This window comes from Apostichopus japonicus, chromosome 17, assembly GCF_037975245.1.
Source record: "Apostichopus japonicus isolate 1M-3 chromosome 17, ASM3797524v1, whole genome shotgun sequence".
Classification (NCBI taxonomy): domain Eukaryota; kingdom Metazoa; phylum Echinodermata; class Holothuroidea; order Aspidochirotida; family Stichopodidae; genus Apostichopus; species Apostichopus japonicus.
In genome coordinates this window covers 25567299-25573017 of record NC_092577.1, presented here as the reverse complement: position 1 = coordinate 25573017, position 5719 = coordinate 25567299, and the positions used below count along the sequence as shown (strand labels likewise).

The 5719-nt window shown below is 40.2% G+C and overlaps 1 long non-coding RNA gene across 1 annotated transcript; it reads right to left on the bottom strand.

Moving 5' to 3' along the window:
• Nucleotides 1-359: 359 nt before the first annotated feature.
• Nucleotides 360-5170, bottom strand: LOC139954644 (uncharacterized). The gene is made up of 3 exons (XR_011788149.1): nucleotides 5056-5170; nucleotides 4168-4406; nucleotides 360-3855 (listed from the first exon to the last, which is right to left on the bottom strand). It is a non-coding gene; the product is annotated as an uncharacterized lncRNA (long non-coding RNA).
• Nucleotides 5171-5719: the final 549 nt, after the last annotated feature.

Genomic DNA, 5719 nt, shown 5'->3' with positions numbered 1-5719 from the left:
GGGGTCAGTAGGTCATATAGGTATAACACACTTGATACTATTTATGCGGAGCGCCACCATCGGTTGGCGCGGAGAATACTCCTAGATCGTCGGAAAAGACACTTCCCGTTCAAGTTGCATTTACACATCGGTTATTTTGACATCTCATGTCTTAGGATTTTGACTTTCAATAATTTCAGTGATGCATTATGGGTCAGTATGCAATGACCATAACTAGAGAACTGTTGGCTGGGGGAAATCAATGAAATGTCAATGATTAACTTTATCATTTTAATTTTCCAGGGGTGAGCAAGTGCCCCCCCCCCCTACTGTATGGAGTATAATGGAGACTACTGCACAAATACAGTTATAAAACCTAAGCATAGGGCCCACAGGAGTTGCGCCCCACATTCTTTTCATTTCGAAAGACGCACAGTTTTAAGTTCATTACACACTGAAGGCTTCGATTCTCTATCTGCCTTCAGTTTAGGGAAGATCTTGGGATTTTCATCCCTAGATATCGCTAGATGTCCATACAGTACAGTGCCCTTTGGATTTCTCGGGGCCTGATCTTGGGAAATTGCAAAGTCGGGAGTGGTCACACTCCATGTAGGTCAGTGCACGACCTGTAGACATCACTAATACACAACCCAATCAGTTGTTATCGATGAAGTGGTGTGTTGCCGGATTGTGTCAAGAGGTCTTGGTACTACGGGCAAAGGTCATTAATTAAGTTTCGTAACTCATCGGGCAGTGATGAGAGGGGTGGGCGTAGGGCTGTGGGCGCGCGTTTTCATGCAGATGGGAACAATCTCAAGAAGTGGTGGGTGCGCCCTTTTCTCCTTTTTTTTCTCTTTCTTCTTTTCCCTTCCCTGTTCTCCTTCCTCCTCTTTTCCCCCTCTTTTTGTTCCCTTTTTTCTTGTTCTTTTCTCTCCTCTCTTTCTTACCCGGGGGGCGCGCGTCTCAACGCCCCCTGGATACGCGCCTGCTTACATACCAATAGCCACGGTAAACTTAATAGCGGGAATTGCTGATATCAACAATTCATTTGCTGATATCAGTAATTCAAGCGTATCGAACCGACGTCTACAAAAAGGAATTGAAAACGAGCGCCATCAACAGAACCTCATCCACAAAACCCCGATAATTCTGAAGTAGTGGCCTAGTCTAGTATTGTATTAGTACTATACTAGCCTGCTAGTGTAGTCATGGAAGTATTACTTCAATGGTGTAATAGTGTTCGACAGTACCTATGTACGTATATATGGTACAAACATTTTAAGCTACATCGGCATAGACATACAAACAGTGCAGTAATGCTGTATACAGGATACTAGAAAGAATATAAAATGTTTATCGAAGCTAGTAACCCTAAAGAAAAGAAAGAAAAATAAAATGTACAAAAGAAACTTGACAATAATATCAATCACGGTACATGGAAGTTAGATAACTCTTTAGTTTATAAGAAAATGATTTCGAATGTCTAAAGTGTGACATGTACACTGCATCGTACAAATTGCAAGATGGAAGAAGCGGGTCCAAGTTCCAATATCGGTTCGCATCGAACGGTTCATAACCTAGTCGGAAAAAGCAAGAGCAGCTATTGCCGGGTCTAGTTCGGAAGAAGACACTGATAACGATTTTGATGTCCGACAGACTTTCCGATCTTTTCGGAGACGTCGCGATACCGAAGAGAGCTTGCGTAAGTCTGACGTTAATTGGGATGACTTGTTAGTGTCACTATTAGGCCTAGCCTAGGTCTAATGTTAAAAACACAAAAGGCAGTAATTACACACAGAAACATCTGTGTTTCTATTGTGTAAAAACACAATACGCCTAGCCTGGGGCAATATTCTATTCTATGCTAGTCCTACAGTACTTTGTACATACTTAACCCAGGGCCCAGGCTAGGCTATATGTTACAGACTACAGTACTTACACTAGAGGCTTGAGGGCATAGCCTGGGTTGGCCTAGCATAATAATTAAGTTAGGCCTAACACATTTGAAGCGTACTCGGCCTAACACCGGGTGTTCAAATAATAAGAGAATAACATGTAGGCTAATAAAAAGGCAAATAACATGAAAAACATGAAAGTATGCATTTGTAAAATAAAGGTCTAAAAAGGTAAAAGTGTAGGCCTGTGGTAATAAGCCTAGGCCTAGTACTAGCCTAAGTACTATATGGAAACTGCAAAAACCATAAAAATTCAAAAGTGATCAAGTGAAGCCTTGAAGCATTGAATGGTGTAACTGTGTAAGACTTTGAAATGCAACACACGGTAAAAAGTCAACTGTTTGGCCTATCCTATGGCCTACATACAGGAGGCTAGACACGCAGCCTGCAAGTTATGCACCTATCAAATTTGTATGACGCAACCTCCTACCCCCGGGTCAATGTTCAAAATTAAGCTGGACATTGTTACACCCCTGCATAGTTAATCTGGTACACCATTGCATGTCTTTGAACCACATCAAATTTACATTTTCACTGACAATTTGCTGACCATGACGGAACATATGCACCTTTGATGCACCATTCCGGGGGGGGGGGGGTCGTTGAGTCCATCTTACAATTGATAGCTGCATTACGGAAGGGCTAGAGGATGCATTGATTACGTGCTAAGCGTAGGCTCTGGTAGGTGAAAGTCAAGGTGAAAAAAGTCCTTACATAGCTTCCCATTTACAGTGGGCCTAGCCTATATAATTAGGGCAGTTTGTGGTAATTTTGCCCCCATCGCCAGTTCACCCAAGATTCTAGTCTGCCCCCAATGTTTACCACTTCGCTTAAAGACGACATAACATGATTTTACTTATCGCCCTCTTTGGTTTACTGAAGTATATAACTCCACAGAATACTAAGTTTTGTAGCGAAAAATATTCATATAAGTGCAAAAGTTCCCTCCTAAAATCCCCTCTCCGAAACATAGGTCCGTAAGGTCACCTGACCAAGTGACGCAACATGAGGCGGTATTGGCACATGACCCACGCTACGCACAAAGCTCATTAGTTCTGTTTGTGTACAACCTACTCTAAATCAATCCTTAATTTCGAGTGTCAAATAAGGAACGCTACTTCATCCGTTTTACCGAAATGCCGCGCCGATGTGTTGTATGCGGGTGTTAATAATGTTTCTGGAAAAGGAATTAGCACCCATAAATTTCGAAAAAAAAATAAGAAACTTTGGGTATCCTTTGTGAACAACGCCCGATCGAATTTTAAAAGGCCTACTCAGCATACTGTGATATGCAGCGATCACTTCGACGAGGATTGCTTCTCAATCGCTGCAAACCTTCGACGGCAGTTTGGCTTTGGGGACATCTCAGGCAAGGGATTCCGCAGCATTCTTCCGGGTAATTACCGAACAATAAAGAGGAAAAAAGCCGGTATGGAACATGTAGGCCTACCCTCAACTTCGACATCCACAAGCAGTGTTGATATTAGTTCGGAGCGTAGGCCTAGTGTTACGATATCTTGCCCTACTGCAGTGGAGTCGACAGACGTGACTATTATGCCTTCTGCATCACCCCCGTAGAAGAAATGGTTAGCATCAGAGCGAAGGGCGAGGAAAAGGTATGTCCATTCTATTTTGTAGCCTGCCCAGGCCTTTTACAATTATCGTATACAATTTACAGTTTCGGATTCAATCAAATGAATTAGCTGCATACTAAGTTTGAATTCAAAACACTGAAAATACTGTGTTAACAAGAAAAAGAAATGTTGACCTCTGTTTACCTAAAAGAAATATGACCTCCATGGAAGTATATTCTCTCAGAAAGTTGAAATGTTTCAAAACACTTCAGATTTACAATTCTGTTGAAGTTGGGCAAGCAAAGGACCGGCGGCTTTCCTTTCTCTCCACACTTTCGAAAAACATTCTTAAAGGGAGAAAAAGATGTGAAAGGTGTTGTTAAATACAACAAAATAACAATTCATGGTAACCAAATAGGTCATAAAACAACCTTGGTTTTGCAATAGGTTTGGGCCAAATTGGCAATCCATATTGGGAATATTAAAACACATCAGAATGATAAAGCAAAACCCCATAGGTTGTCTTTACCCATCAAGGTTCATATTATGCACTGAGGTTGCAATTCTGTGAGGCATTTCACGTGCTTTTCACTACTTTCAGGGCATTGTTTTGATGACCAATGAAGCTAAAAAAAATCACCATCATTTAAGGATCATACCTCTTGCTGCCTGTAAACTAACAGGATCCAGGGGTACACTCTTCTCACAAGAGTTTTTGTTAACGGCTTGCCGTTTTCCCTGAGCGCACCCATTCTTCATCTCTTCTGGCGTGAACAGCAAATCCTAAAACTCTCCTCAAAACTTTTTTTGGTTTCTTCCCATTGGACTGGAGATGAATGTTAGCAAGTTGCGCTCTTGTAACCAATGCCGCATACCCTTTCACCAACTCTACTTGGTCCTGTAGAAGAAAATGGCAAGCTTTCACTTGATTTAAGACGAAACAAATAAGTCGATACTTTTGTTAAATACCAGCCTATATAAAGCATCTTACCTACCATTGTCACTTATGTACACACCAATGGAACAAAAAACTTAAATTTTGATCTTAAAGACTAGTTGAAGCCAAACATGTGCTGAAGTGAAAAACTTAAAAGGATATTCCAGAATTATTCTTGAGGAAAAAGGTCTACACATTTTGGTAAAACTTGCAGTCAATTCATATGAGCCATTTATTAGATTATTTTCTACCAAATTCAAATCGAAGCAAACTTTATTGTTTGCCCAATGGAGATGGGATGCATGCATGTGATGCATTTACATTATGAATGAATGATTGAAATTTTGGCATAGAAATTTTTGGGTGAAGAAAACAAAACTTATTCCTCAATGTGCACCTAGGCTATGTACACCTGCATGCTTCAAGTCTTATTCTTGGTACAAAATTTGAAAACTTCAAATGTTAATATTCGAGAACAAAGCATTAGATTTGAATTAAGTTATACCAGAAGGTTCAGATTATAGTACTCTGTGATATAGCTTTTGGCTGGACAATCCTTTTCAAATGGCCCAAAAATGCCAGCATAATTGGATGTCTATATGTGACATACCTCAAAAGTTTCACTACTCTCACATTCTTGGACAAAACTGTCTTCTTCAACCGATGTCTCTGGCGGTTCAATGGCATCAAAAAATGAAACTTCTGGTTCTGAAAAAATTGTCTGTAAGAAAGAGTATGAACAACTTTAAGTTATAAGCGACCTCAGGCCTAGAGGAAGATGATGGATGGCTGTGGAGTGTCATTCTTCCCTTTAAATGAGGGACTATTATTCAAAGAGTTCTGTCAATTGTTCTGATTCATGCCCTTGCAGCATATAAAAACAAAAAGAGAAAGAAAGCAAACATATATCAACATCACTTCCCCAACACCTCTACTACTTTAATGATGAACGATAATGAGATTTTACATTACTCTCTGTACAGTGGTTTATATTTGAATTTTCCTTAAAACTGGGAAGTTGACTTTCAAACACAAACTGTCTGTTTCTGCTAATTAAATAAATTTCTGGTTGAAATTGCTACTGATGAGGCAGTTTTTTGGGAAAATCTTTGCAGGATGCATATTTATAGCTGATTTGAAGGGAAACTGTACAGAAAGTTGTGTATCTCTCAACTACCTACCCTCCTTTAAAAAATGCCTCAAAAATCTAACCTGTTTCTTGTTGCCAAGGGAGGCTTGTTGGCATTCCAATGCACCTGTCAAGCGTTTCAAGA